Raw genomic sequence first — 15,510 nt, 5'->3', positions numbered from 1 at the left:
GCTTCCATTGGTATTGGTAAAACCGTGTCACTGATCAACAGCGTGACCTCTCAGTTGACATTTGGACCAGCAGGACAAGCAGAAAAGTCATGAGTGGAACAAATGACAAAGGCTCCAGTCCACTTAGCAGGGTAGTCTGCACGTTGATAGGCTGCAGCGGCTGCACCGGGACACATCAAGAAAATGGAAATATTAATTTTTCTTAGTTACTCCTGAACTTTATCTTGCTGTGATATAACATTATGACCACCTTCCTAAACTGTCCAGTGGGTTGAGGGGAGGGACCTCTGTGGATTATCCCACAGATACTTGATCAGTTTGGGATCTAGTGAGTGGAGGCCAGGTCAACACCTTGTTCTGTTCTGTGTCAGGCTGCATCCTGCTGGGGATGGCTACCACCACCATCAAGTCATTGCTATGGGGTGGGGGTGCCTGGTCTGGTCTGGATGGGTGGTACATGTCTAAGTAACATCCACATGAACGCCAGGTCCAAAGGTTTCCCAGCAGAACATTGGATTGTCTCTTTGTCCTGTCAGTGGTTTTAATGTTGTGGCTGATGGTGTACTTGCTGCCTTTTCTTTTTTTTTTTTCCAGTAGGGACAAAAATCCCCCAAACCACGCTGACAGAAACACATCCATGAAACCATTAGCCTTTCAGATGTGGTGTTACCGACCCAATCAGTTTTTATCAAGCTAAATCAATGTTATAAATCATAATGCCTGCAGCTAATGAGAAATAGAGTATCCACACACCACACTCGCATTCAACAAACTGTATATGGCATCATCTTTTATTTAGAACATGCTGTATATGTATTCTCTGATTAGTTTCCATTCAGATAGAAGAGCTATATCAATACAGGTGTATATGTTTGTGTAAGCAGGAGCATATGAGAGATAAATGTGTTTTATCTCGTATATCGTGCCAGCATTAGGAGAGGGAGCAGTAGTGAGTAGGAGGAGGGAATGAAATCTAAAATATAGCATAATGGAGCCCATATATAGATGGTGTTCATGGCTGACATATGACATGGTATCCTCACTAACACCTCGGAAACCCCTTCAGAATATAAATGCTATAGGTTTGCTGATTTACAGTATGCTCTCTGTTGAAACGACTTCCCTTTCCTTCCCTGTTCATTACTCCCATTGTTATCTCGTCTGACCAGTTTGCACTTTAAATAGAGAACTTTTTTCTTTTTTTCTTTTTTTGCCCATCATTATTTCTTATCTGTGTCAGCATCGTTAGTCTGTCTTCCCTTCTTCCCACACAGACACATTTGACACGGTGCTTATCTGGGAAAAGGTTACCTCCTCGCGCTCTGTCCACTTCCTCTGTGTGTTGTCGCTCAGTGCGCGGCCTGTCTGAGGGAAGCTGAGACACCGCACCGGGCTCCTCCGCTGCCATTTTGAGTTGATGAGATTGAGATGCGGCCAATTAGTGTGAGCCAGTGAGCTCAGCGCCTGTCTGGAGCAACCTGCAGAATGAAACAACAACAGCACACACAGCATCAGCAGTTTGATCAGGTAAACCTCATCACTCCAGTTCGTAACTCAGGCCAGCTTCTTGCACATATGAGTCATACTTTTCCTCTTTCCCCAACTTATTTATATTTCTTGAGAAAACGGTTTCTCTTGCAGGTACTTCTGCCAGCAGGCATCATTATCACACAATCTGCTGACATTCTAGTATGATTTTATGTGTTGGAGGTATTGCACACGGTCATTATCTACGCTTACAAAGCGCTGCATGTGTGCCTTAAACAGTCTTGTAGCTGGCTTTAAATTTTGTTCCCAGGGATCCGTGAGGTCTTGTAGGAAGTCCTCAGCAAACTGTAGATTAGTGGCAGCTTTTAAAACCAGATAATGTGCGACATTTATTGTCTTGAGACATTTCTACATCTACATCAGATGTACTCTTTCTGCAAGTATTTAGAGTAAAGAGAAGAATTGTTATCCAACCCACGCCTGGTGCATTTGCATCAGTGTGTCACCTAATACAAACCCTTCTCCATTCAAGTCACCCCACACTACAGTGGCTCGCTGCCCAGCCTGAGTCACCCCTACCAGTCATAATGCATTGGCCAGGACACAAGTCATGGTAGAGCAGAGGAGGGAAAGACGGGAAGGGGTGCCGCACACCGTCTGTGGCACATTAATACCAGACGTTTGATGAGAAGGCCAGGGAGAAGGGGCAAGGGGTGGTGGGATTAAATATTCATAAGGGACGATGACAAGACGGGCAGCCGCAGAGGATGACGTGTAATAGAATCTATCCACTGGCTGCCTTTTGCGGGAGCTGAGGTCTGTGTGTGTAGACACAAACCAGGCCGACTCTTAAGTGCCAGTTTCTATCAGTGCAAGAGGTGTGTCATGTCATCCTTTTATGAAACTTAATGCCTACTTACTGCATTCCAGATGCGATGACAACTGAGGTGGCAGCGTCTGCGCTAATGTAATGAGAGAGGGCAAGAGTGCACAGACGGCATTAAAAGTCTCACATCATTCATACAAACTATGACTCAGAATAGGAAAATTACTCTCAAAGCTTAGCAATGCCACATTATGAGAGCAACATTTCCAAATCAGGCTGGTGCATCGGGTATGTGCTTATAGTATAAATATGCACAGCGAGACAAAGATCACTCACACTCTACTATTCTCTTTTAATTGTGTAGATAGCAACTTTAATATTTGATTCAGTTGCAGCACTTTCCTCAGTACTGGAAGCAAAAACAAAACTACTGTCCTCCACCGACTCCAAACAACAGACAGCTACTGAAGATAGCTGCTGAGCATTTAGCGACAAAAGAGAAAAGATATTTCTCTCAGAAGTTGATGGAAGCAGAAACACAACTTCAAATGAATGTTAACGTTACTCTGTCTCTACTGGATGTGTACATAGTAGACATAGCTTTCCTAGCTTCTATTTGCATGAAACACGTGATTTCCATTGAATACATTTCACTGTGCTCCATAGTGGTCATAGTAGAGTGGTCATTTAGGGTGCCTTTTATTTTAATCTTAATCTTAATAATTCATGCATGCAAGTGGAATCCTTACAGATCGCTTCTGCTGCCTGTGAGCGGCTGGTAGTTGCTGGTTTAATGAACGGTACAGTCAGAACAGAGAGCGCAAATATCCCTTGTTTCATCCGACTGCGAGCACCATCTATGTTGCTCAGGGTCGGGGTGCATGACTGGGTATCACTTCCTCGTGCTCCCCGGCATTTAATGTTACAGCAGCTCCTCAAGATCAATAATGAAATCAATAATTTAATGTGCTTCACACTCACTCGTTTGGAATTATTAAGCAACTCTTTGGTGAGATGAAACATCCTGAGGCGTTTTTATGCATTTTTTAAAGACGGGAGAAAGGAGAAGGATGACAAAGGTCCAAGCAATACCTTTCTTTGAAGTTCATTGTTAGCACCTTATGGACTAAGTTACTAAAGAATTCATATCCTTGTCATCCCTCTCTATTATGATGACCAATGTCGATTAAAGGCCAAACTTTAGCTAGGTTAGCCTGATTGTTTTTAAGACTATTCATCCATTTCTTTTCTTTTTTGTTTTTCTTATATACTTTTCTACCTCATCTCAGGAGCCAGTCATTCAGTTTTACCCAGGCACATCATCATCTCTGTGAGCCTCTGGGCCTCATTCCCAGTTGTGTAAACTGAACTACAAACCAACACTGTCTTCTCATCCCCTACCTGTCTATAAACGCCTCATTGAACACACGTGTGACACTGACCGCTGTCACTGGCTGTCCTCAACATGATGTCCACTCCCCGTTCCCTCCATTCCGCACCTAGCGGATCAAATGAGCGTTCATTTGCCATTCAGCAAGGTCTCCGTATAGCTGCCGCTCCATTGGCTTTAAGAGATTTTTGTTGGCTGGCATGGTGATAAAAGCGCAGACATCATGGTAATAAAAGAGCTGACATGCTCTGGAAAGGACCGACTCTCCCCCTCTCTGCCCCCACAATACATCACTTTTTTTGTTTTATATCTCCTCCCCTTCCCCTTGTCGCTCTCTCTCCTCTCTTGGTTCCGATAGACTGGTGCTGTAGTCTATACTGCCATGTCTTTGGAGCTTGACAAAAGGGGGAGGGGGATTGAGACAGTGGGGGCAGAGAGATAGAGGGACGTGTGGTGTATGTCAGAGAAGTTGATCAGACTGGAGTTGTACAAGTCCTTGAGCAAAGTCACATTGTGGCAGAGGACAAAAGAAGCAGGGATGGCTTCTGACACCCTGGAGGAAGCCTCGGCCAAAAGGCTTCAATGTAAGACCTTTCTTTCTCTTTTCGGTAGCATGAGCCTTGAATGTTAAGTACAAAGCATTGGCCTGCTGTGCTACCAGTATCGATTAGTGCTCAACTAGTCATTAAAGTTGCCCTTCCAGCACAGGTGTGGCCCTGACTTAATTCAAACATTTCACAGTGATGTTCAAATTAACAGTGCATCAATCTGTTGGCTTAATCTAAACGCGCAATTATTCATTACACTCAACCGTGTTACATATTTTGAATGGATTCCCCAGCCATAGTTATCTGTGTTCGACACATGTAGCCAATGTGAAAAAAAAATATTCTAATGAAGTTGTTCTTATTATCTTTAAGACGCAGCTACGCCTCACATTAAACAGACAAACAAAACATTCATGCATCTGTCGCCACTGTCTGGTGATCAAAACGAGCTCTGGAATCCATAGCGGATGTAGCGTCAGCATGTGGAAAATGTCACGTTACGCGGTGATTAAGGATAATGAAACGAGGACGAGACCAAAATGAAAGTCTCGTTGTCTCGTCTCACCCTTCACACTTTGCTGAGCAGTGGTGTCAGGATACGCAAGATACGACACATTGTGTTTTTATTAGGCAGGTATACCATTTCTGATTAATTAGACTAATTAAGTGGGTGAATTGTCAGAGAAGGAGGTTTGTGTGCAAATTGAATTTTAAGGTTTGTGGTGTTTGGAGGAGCTGTGCAGATGAGGATTTGAAGCTGAGAGGCTGTTGGACATTGATTGAGAAAAAAGTATGTAGATGGTGTATGTGGGTGAGAAAGCAGGGAGACAGAGTGAAATCCTCACTGACCTCCACTGCTGGTTAGCCTGAGGATGAACAGATGACACAGTGGGAATGGGTAAAGCTAGTGTGGGCGGTCTTTGGTGCAAGAGGGACAACACATGGATGGAATACTGTCAGAATTTAAATGGACTCTGTGCAGCTTTTACCGTCTAAAAATCATTAGCTCATTACTAAGGCATTAGTATATTAGTGTGGGTTAATAAAGCAGGGACGACTGCAACAGTCTTAGCCATTAAATAAGGCTGCAGCGTCCAAGGAAAATCTTTTTAAAATCCCTGCAAACACAAAAAGAGATTGCCTTACTGCATGAAAAGAAGACTCCGTGTATCCAGTGGGGACTACACGTAAATCCTGTAGAGTTGCAAACAACAGCAGATGGTGGAAAACAATGGAAACCCCCTGTGAACAGAAGTTCAATAATGAGGGATCTGTTAGAAATGTATTTACTGAGACAGCAAAGAAGACTTCAGCAATTATACACAGTCAATATCCTGCATCTTCATTAAATGGTATCCCAAGAACAGCACAGGATTTTCTATGGGGTGTTGAGTGAGTAGTAGCCTACAATACAGACTACAAATGTCACTGTTTGCAGTTGTATAATAGTATCATTTCTACAGGTGAAGTGCTCATTCACTTTTGGTTACATGTAAAGAATAATATTTTCATTGGATATGCTTAAAGCTGCAGCTTCATTTACTAGCGTACAGCTTAGCATGTCAGTGTGAGGTTGCCAGGCAACCAGAGAACGTTCTGGAAAGTTCCGGCATACGCCAAAAGTAAATTCCAAGATTTAATGACGTGGAGTTAATTAGTAACACTGAAAAGTGTTGACTGGAAGACAGTAACTGTATTTATGAATATTTTGTCAATGACATTGTCGACTGGAAAGAAAACACTATGGACCAACGTTGGTCCATAGTGTTTTCTTTCAACCAGAGGTTTGCGCTAGACTGTTTCGTTGTCTGTCATTTTGACTGACAAGGTCATAAAAATCCCGTCATAATCTATTTTTACCCGTCACTTTATTTATTATGTTTTAAATGATAATAATGACATATTCAATAGCATTTAATTTTCATTCATTTTTAATTAATATTCAGTAGCGGTGGAAAAGAAGATTCAGCTCATATAACCGGCAATCAAAGACGACTCAAGAATCATGAATCTAGACGTCTGTTTAACCGGCTGAGTTGACTCCTACCACATTTGATTGATATATAATCAATAAACTGCACCATTCAAACATATCTCACTCGGCAGAGAAACAAAACGTAGGCTCGCCTACTACCCGACTTGACCTCTATCAAACGAAGCCACTCAGACACTCACTCACAGTCACTTACGCGGAGAAACGAAACTTAACCGACTAATAACCACTAGGCTACTCGTGGATCCCTGCTTAACCGTGAGACAGCAGCCACTCACTCGGCCGGCAGAGAAACAAAACTTGACCGATTCTTAATCGACTCTCACACTACTAATCGAGAGAGACAAGAGCCAATTAATATGCTCAGTTGCCACCAAGTGGTCTGGGGTGTGAATTGCAATCTGTCAAAATGACATTGCCTTCAGATTTTTCCGTCACCGCGTTTTTAAAAAAAAAAAAAGGTCAATGACGGAAAATATTCGTTAACGCGACCCCTAGGACCAACTGAACAGCATGGTTCAGGAAATACTAACTCTGTACAACTTTGTTTTTAACACTTGATCACATCCATGCCAGTTTTTCCTACATGCAGTTTTTACACTAGCTAAACTAATTTCCTATTTACCTACAGATACAAGAGGTATCAAAGCAAATAAAGAAATACTTTCCCCCAAATTACTTATTGTGGCTATTCTATAGGTTGTAGTTGCCCAGACAAACCATACCAGTATATGGAACTATGACCACTAAGGACAACCCTGACATGTATGTAATTTAAAAGGAGAATGTGCTAAGGCTAGCAAGGAAGAACAACAAAAAGTTGTATGGAGTGAGTGTTTCCTGAATCATGCTGTTCAGTTGGTCCACGTTTTTTTCTTTCCAGTCGACGATGTCATTGAAAAAGTATTCGTAAATACAGTTTCCAATCAGCACTTCTCAATGTTACTGATTAATTTGCACGTCTTTAAATCTTGGAATTTACTTTTGGCGTATGCCAGTCGACAATGTTATTGACAAAATATTCATAAATTAAACTGTTTACATACACTGTTTACATGAGATGAACATGTAAAGAGAAGAACCTCCAGTGTGTACCCTCCTGAATTTGTCATTTGTTTTCTTTTGTCCCTTCCATTGTGCACTCACTGACATGTTCCACCACCGATTCATCATGCTCAATTGGCTGAAAACCGCCGACAGGACTCCGACCAATGCCAGTGGTGCAAAAATTAGGGTGACAGATGTTCACAGACCGTCCAACACTGGACAACAGCGGACCGTTCGCTTGCTGTGTCACGGCCCTTAAACCTGCAATGATTGATTTTGGCCACTTGGGATGAGCAGAAAAACAATCTGACATCTGAAACATGTTAGCTAACATGTTGTCATCCAACAGAATGATAATTCAGCCTTATTTTAGCTTTTTGAGTTTTGTTTTTGGTCTCAGTTGATTCCTGATTAAAGTATACTTTTTAGATGCTACTGCACCATGTGGACCAGCTTGTTCTTAATACAGTAGAGAACCAGAAAACCTAAATTAAGATTCGAAAATCAGAACCATAATATAATCATTAATGGATGAAAAGTAGTTTTACTTACAAATAGCCAATGCTTTCAAATGTATCACAACTGTACCCTTTAAGAATATGTGCAGGGTTTTCTGTATGCGAGGTTCTTCATGAAGAAAAAACAAAGCCAAGCTCAAAGAGGGCTCACTGTCTTGCTCTGCAGTCCTCAACCCTGTGCCACAGAAATCTTATTTACACAGGATTTTCTTCAACCCACCCACAACAGTGGGTGATTTCACTGATTGGTTCACCCCTCTCACTCAAGGAGTGCTAATCAGCGATATCAAACACTCAAGTGTTTGCTATAGATGCGTGACTCTCAGCGCCGCACAGATTTTGATACCGCCAGGCTATCTTCAGCTCGTTTCTGTTCTTGTGGCTGAATTTCTATCTCTCCTTCCATCACTTTATCTCTTTCGCATGTTCTTGGCCCCCAAGTGTTGTCATCCACACATCTCTTCACGCTATCGCTCTTGCTGTGGTACATGCCTTGTCTTTCTGTGTGAATAATACATGGCCACAGAGGCTTTGGGTGTGGAGAGAGAATCTCTGGTCTGGGCTGTTTTTCTGTCTGCTCACCTCCCAGGACCCTCACGCTCACAGAGTCTGGTCAGCTGCTGAGAGGAATACTGAGTGACCTCCCAGAACACAAACACAGTCCCACTGTTATTGGCAGGTCACAAAGTATCCAGAGACACACATGCAGACCTTTATGTGTGCTGTGTGTGTGTGAATGAGACCAGAAAGCAAATAATCACGATACAGATTTATCTTTATCTGGATGATAGGGCTTTCATCACTTGTAGTCTTGTCTGGGTAATTTATTGCACAAATCCTGAAACCTCATCTGCATTGGAAACATCTGCTCACAATAAAACAACCTATGATGGAACACCGACTTCAGGGTCGTCTAATGAAGTGACAATTACAAATTCACACCTTGATTCCCTTCCCCAGAAGCCCTTTTGAAAATGCAACATCATAACAGGGACAAATGCGAGCAAGTCTCCCTCTAATTGATAACCTCATTACCTAAGTCTACCAAGCTATTAACAGCCCCCCGCTTTGTGCTGCCCGGGTCACTGGGTCACCACTGGGACACGCATATGAGAGCAGCCAGCATTAAATTGGTACAAGCTGGCCAGGCATTTGTTTGCTTCACTAGCTGTGTGCCGTCAAATGGCTCCAGCGGACGGACTCACATCTCGACGGGACGCCGCCTGCCACCAGCTGCTCTTTGATGATACAAACAGAGAGAGGGGCACACAGGAATGCCGGACGGAGACATGGGGCAATGGAGGTGGCAGGTGCCTGAGATTGTTATCACCAAAGCAGACAATGTCTCTGTACTTCCACTTTGTGAGACGTGGTGGATGTGCTTCAGGGGAATTGTTTGAAGAAAAAGACTCAATAATTCATACGACTGCATGTCCCGTGCGTCTCTAGGTAGTCTACTGGCGATGGATAATATCGTCTCAACAGGAGCTTTTATGTGTTCAGCTTCAGAGCTTTGTTAGTATTTGGCAGGGTTAAAATTTGTTTGAACAAAGACTTGAAGAGATCTGTGCAAAGCTGGCAGTAAACAAATCTAATATCAGATATGATATGATATGAAGATTCACAGACTTCCAGCACCAGTACAGGTATACAGTACACTATGGGCTCTATATAAAGTTGGATGACATGACAGCCCAAAGAAGTGAAATTAAACGTGCATAGCGATGAAGAGAGGACAGAACATGGTCCAATGATGCATTTCACCTTTGTTTGATTCATGTTCACAGGGTTGTCGAGGCAAACGCGGTCCTGACACACCGTCAACACTAGACACTGAAAACTACCCCCTTATGATCAGTTCTCCTCTGGACGAGTGTTGGTTCTGTTTCCTCATCTCTGTTTCTTTGTCCAGTGCCATCAAAATCAGCTGGTCCCTAATTTCTTCGTTACAGCTTTCATTCCGCCTTCTCCCAGCCAATCAGTCCCTCATCCCTGTGCCTTAAAGTCACTGCCATTCCGTCACAACCCTCCTCCTCCCAATCTCCACCTCTCCTTTTTCATCCCAAAAAGTCCCATCCCGTCCCTATCCACCTTCATTGTGTGAGATACAGCTCTGTGACATTGTCGGCCTTTGGAGTTCTCACGTCCACACTATTACCTTGCATGTTCACATTTCCTCAGTAAATGTTCATTCTTCACCCACATGATCTCTACTTATTGAAATACCGGTGTTCTGAACATTTTGATTGGCAGCTTGATTGAGCAGCTATATGTGGACGAATTGCTGCTGCCAGACACCTCTGAAGAAGAAGATGCAGTCTGGAGCCATACAATGACCTATTCCACATTAGGAAAACTGCCTGGGTATGTAATTATATGTTATATTAATAGTGGCCGTGCCGGTCCATTGGTGACCTGAGTTCTACCTGCAAACAAATCACACCGGTGAGAAATTGCAAGCAGGCTGAGACGCTTAGAGAGGTGGTCTCTGGTGAATTTGTTCCAGAACAGAGTGTGATTGCTGTGTTCACAGCAGCCCAAATCCACCGACCAACTGAGGAAATGGTCCCGGCTTTGGTGCAACAGACTAAGTGTGAAGGCACCCTAAAATATGACCTACCGTGAGGGGAGAGTTGACTATGTGAAGTTGAAAGGGTGACACTCCCGGCCACTGTTGCACAGACTCTTTCTGCAAATTGTATCACCATTGAGGGGGAAGTGGTGCAGGATATTTATACAGAGTCTTCGTACACTTGTTTCACCAATCCGCCATATATATCAAGATTTCATTGATATTTCCTTGGTCACTTGAGGGCAGTGCAACAAGATGCAACTAGCCTGCACATGTAGGCACAATGACTGTAACATTAAAAGCATTTGTGTTAAACCTTGCAATGTGGGGCAGCTGTGTCACGCGTAGCTTTAGCATTCATTCTGGTGTCAAGTGAGTCCAGCACTCACTTCCTTTTTAGCTCTGTTTTGGTGTGCTGTTGCTGACTGTCAACTGTCAGTCTGGGGTTCGGTTCAGAGTAGGCAGTGTAAAGTGAATGTATCCGAGTTTTTTTTTTTTTTTTTTTTTTTTTTTTTTTAGCTGAAAGCAGCTGTCTGCTTCTGATAAAAGCAAGGTCGATGGAAGTGCTGAGCGTCAATCACAATTTCGCAGGCTGTTACACCAAAACAATGAGCTAAAGGATGCTAACATAGCTCAGTGCTGCTAATGAGAACAGGTAATAATTATCTGTATCTTCAACACCACAGATGATGCATTTCACATATGAGACAACTGCAGTATTTTGTATGAAATATTAATATGTGATACCAAAACTTCCTTGGAATGTGACCACATCTTAGTCTTTTGTAGTTGATACTCCTGTTTTCATCGCATTTACTACTTACTCAGTCTGGTTATGTCGAAGCACTGACAATGATGACCTGAGCAGGGTATCGCGCCTAAATTACACAAACACACATCGTTTCACAAAGCAAACTGGCTTTATTAATCCTTACTAGAGAAGTCACAAGTCAATTTGGTGAAATTGATCTAAACTGAAGTACAAAGTCACACTTAATGAAGCATGTCTTCAATCAATAGGTCTTAGTTTTCTTTGCAAACAACCTGCAAAATCCTTGCAAGTGGAGCTAAACCTCCACCCAACCATTAACCTCATTGTATCCATGCTAAAATCTACACAAGGTTAACATAAAACTAGTGTAAATATATTTTATTTTTAGTATTTTCAGTTAAATGAACACTGTGGTCACTCACAAAAAAATACTGCAAATGCCATACCTCTTTCTGTTTACACGATATTGTAGTTCTTCCTCACACATCCTCTCTTAAAAAAAAAGCGATCCAAAGAGCGTATTGATTTTTCTCTATTTACATCTCTTTGTTATTGAAATATATTTAACAAGAGCTTTTTGCCCATGCCTGGATTAACCAAATCAGTGCTAAACTACTTGCCTCCTACAATCTGCCTCCAGCATCTGTATGCTGCTCTCCCTGTCACACATTTGCTGACAGCTTTCCAATCAAGCTTGATTATCACTCGTGCTGGCAGTTTCTTGGTTCTCCTCAAAGATCTTAAAATACCAAAACGCATGTGGGAATTCATCAAAGTCAGTGATGAGCTGTTAAATTTTCAGTGTGTGTTGAAGTGTTGAACTAACGCTTGCACTGATAGATAGCATAACATCACATATTAAGTTGTTTGCTATTTAAAGAAGCCCTGTCCTGAAATACTGTTGACAGGAACTGTGGAGCCCAGTTTTGGGTTTACTCATGTGGACAAGGCAAACGAAGGCGGATGTTGCTCTGCTGCTGCGCATGTAAGCCATATGAACTTTACATGATAAGATTTTGTCAAATGTTTGGTTTGTTACCATTAATCAATAGCTGATGAAGCTTTAAATTACCTATCTATAATGCATCTAGAGACTCCGTCTATTTTCCTTAAAAAGTTTAAAGCCTGAGAGGTCATTCAGACTTAATTTCCATTGTTTTTCACTCCATTCGAGTTCGACGATTTTTATCTTGGGATGGGTAATTTTTAGTTCTAACGAGTTAATAGAGGTAGTTTGTTTATTGCAAAAAGTAGACATTTTAAGAGTTTTTCTTTCTGCAAGCTCACCTCTGCAGCTGCATCCGTTCAGCACTACACCAGACTATCCTAGTAGTATACTGAAAAGTTAGCTTTACTTTTGTGCAGAAGTTCACATAGTCAAAAAAGAACTTGCTAGCACAGCCAGCCTTGATCATCCCTTTGACATGCAGTCAGCCTTGAACCTGAAAGGCGATGGTGGATATATATACAAATAAGCTGATCAACAGGATGCTTTGCGAGTGCTTCCTGATGGACGGCCACAGGAAGGTGGTCGTGACTGGCAGCTTGGCAGCCAGTGGAGGAGAGATCCATCATGTCATGACAGGAAGGAGAGGGCTCTGACGTCTTGGCCTGCCCTGACAGGCCAGCGCCTGTCAGCTTAATGAGGCTCTCAGTGACAGGTGATGTTGTTGTTGGACTGTGTCTGTGAACGTACGTGTGTGGGTGTGGATTTTCACAGCGTCGGAGCAAACGCTTCGTTAGCACGACTCCCACTGTTTAAAATGTCTGTTATTGTATCTAGCGCTTTTCCAACAGCCTTATGTTCCTGTTTGATTTGTTCCGCAGAAAAATTACAGGCGCTTTTGTCTCTATTTATATCTCTTGGCCGTGGGACACATCAGTGGGTTTGTTTTCCTCTGTAGTTCAGTACGCTTCACAAGTGACATTTGTGCAGCCACTGTCCCACCTGCATCTAAATCTCGAAAACTTTCTCAACTTCCCCAAAGTCGCTCTAACCTAAGACACTCTAACCTGTGTGAGTACACCAAAAAACTCTGTGTATAAATAATTCTTTGACCTCTCCATCTCCAACTTCCTTTTCCCCTCCAGTGCGTCTCCCTCCTTCTGCAACTCCCTCACCTCTTCCCCTCAAACCACCCACTCATCTTCCTTTCCCCATGTGAGGGTATTAGGTTCGCGCAGTAGAATATAGATGAATCCTGCATGGGCACCTCTATTGATTTCTCCCACACCGCAGACACAGGGGATAATGAAAGGGTTTTCCTTGCTTCCCCCCAAGTAGCCTTGCGTCATATTTCTTCAGGAGGTCTGGAAGTGAAAGACAAATTGAAAGAAGTGGACTCTATCCCAGGGATGCTGTAGACTGTGCCGGTCTGACATGTTCACTGTCGTCAGTACATAAGGTGGGAGGACTGCAGTGTAAACAACAGCAGAGGGGAACAGATAATAAAAACTGACCTTTTGCTTAACCTTCCAGACTTACTTTTGATATACCTGTCAGTGTGTTCTCAGGACTACTAGCATTCACATGTTAGACAGTGCTTCAGTCTTATTATTTCTAGTCTGTGATGGGTGGTTTTGCTTCCTGCAGTAGTGACATACAGTATCTGTTTTATCATCTGCAGCTAATCAAGCTAATGAGAGCTCAATTAACTGTTTCAAATCACCCGCTGACTTTATAATGTCTCCAGTGGAGTCAACATATTCAACAAGCTTAACAGTCCTAGGTAATGTTACGGTTGCAGAAATGTAAACGTCCTCAAATACGTTAAAGGTGGAACAAAGCTGTTAACATTATCCTCATATTTACACCATCAGGGTGAAGTAGCACCACGTTGTAAAAATACTCATCTGTTCTGAATATTATGTGAATCAAAATAAGTATGATAAAGCAAATGTACTTAAGGTATTGAAAGTGAAAGTACCTACTGCTAATAAACAAACCTTGACTTATATTTATTATACACAGATCAGGCATAGCATTATGACCACCTTCCTAATATTGTGTCTTCCTTGCCTCCAAAACAGCTGTGAGTCATCAGAGAATGAACATGGGCCTACTGAGTGTGTTGTTAGTGGGGGCCTTTGGGTCCTATGGGTTGAGGGGAGGGGCCTCTGTGTTCACGTTCTCTTGTTTTTCCCAGGTGTTTCTGTTCAGCTCCATGTAGATCCTGTTTCTTATCATTGTTTTCCCCTGTTTTTTTAGTCTACCTGTGTTTTAATGGCAGCGCCTTATGTTACTACCTTGAGAAGGTTTTCATTACTTTAATATTTCATCCAGTCTTGCTTCCTCGTGTGCACATCCTGCATTTAGGTCCTCCCTCCTCGAAACATGACAGCTAGGTTATGAGACTCTGGCACTCTCATAATATATAGTATATATTCACCAGACAGTGTTTGTGCTATAGTCATAAACAGACCTTATTTGCACCTTTAACCCCACTAATGCAGTTAATGACATCCTCTTGGCCTTGAAAGTACAGTGAGGCTTGGTTACCCATAAGGCAATGCTCACAACTTAGGTCCGAGCAGATAAAAACACCTTTTACTCTGCTTCTTGACGTAATGCTTTTCCATTTTTGGTTTTAAATATACATTCTCATCAGCTCTCCTTGGCGTTGGACAATAACATTTCAGGGAGGCTGAACGTTGGGTGATGGAATGTCTCATGAGTATTGGACATCGCATTATCTGAACTCACAGCAGCTGTTCCTCTGCTAGATGTTGCCAAGAAAGTGACGGTACCTAAAAGAAAGTTATTGTTGTCGTATTTTTACAAGCAATTTGTCATCCCACAAAGTATTCCCAGAAGACGGGTGCACGCTTTTCCTGAAAAGCTTTGGGACTATATTTTTTGTGAATGGCTCGGTGTAAATACAGTTATATGACTGCTGTTAAGCAGCCAGCTGGGAACTTTATGTCACTTTCACACCGATTGGAGGGTGATTCAAGTCGTACGTTGTAGACTGATGGACTGCCCGAAGCGATGGTGGCCATTTGGGAACAGCGAGGGGCTGATTTCTGTTCTTTTAATCTGGTCACACTGGGCTGGGTGTGTCCTCATTTGGTTGCTCAGAGTCTAATGGCTGCAACACTCTGGAGGACTTAATTACTACCCGAGCAGCGCTCAGAGATACGCTCAGAATTTGTTAAAGCCACTTGCCTTTTAATTGTTGCCATTTCTTCCCCTCTGAGAAAAGAAGCCTTTCTTTTGTGAGCAGAATAAAAAAAAAAAAATCTGCTCATTCAAAGATAAAAAATAAACAATCTTACCATAAAGCCAAGATCCGCAAGCACATTTTAATTTAGATTATGTCCTAGATATTTATGGGAGCCTGTTCATGGTATTGAATG

This window comes from Chelon labrosus, assembly GCF_963514085.1.
Source record: "Chelon labrosus genome assembly, chromosome: 2".
Classification (NCBI taxonomy): domain Eukaryota; kingdom Metazoa; phylum Chordata; class Actinopteri; order Mugiliformes; family Mugilidae; genus Chelon; species Chelon labrosus.
Note: the sequence above shows the minus strand (reverse complement) of the source record.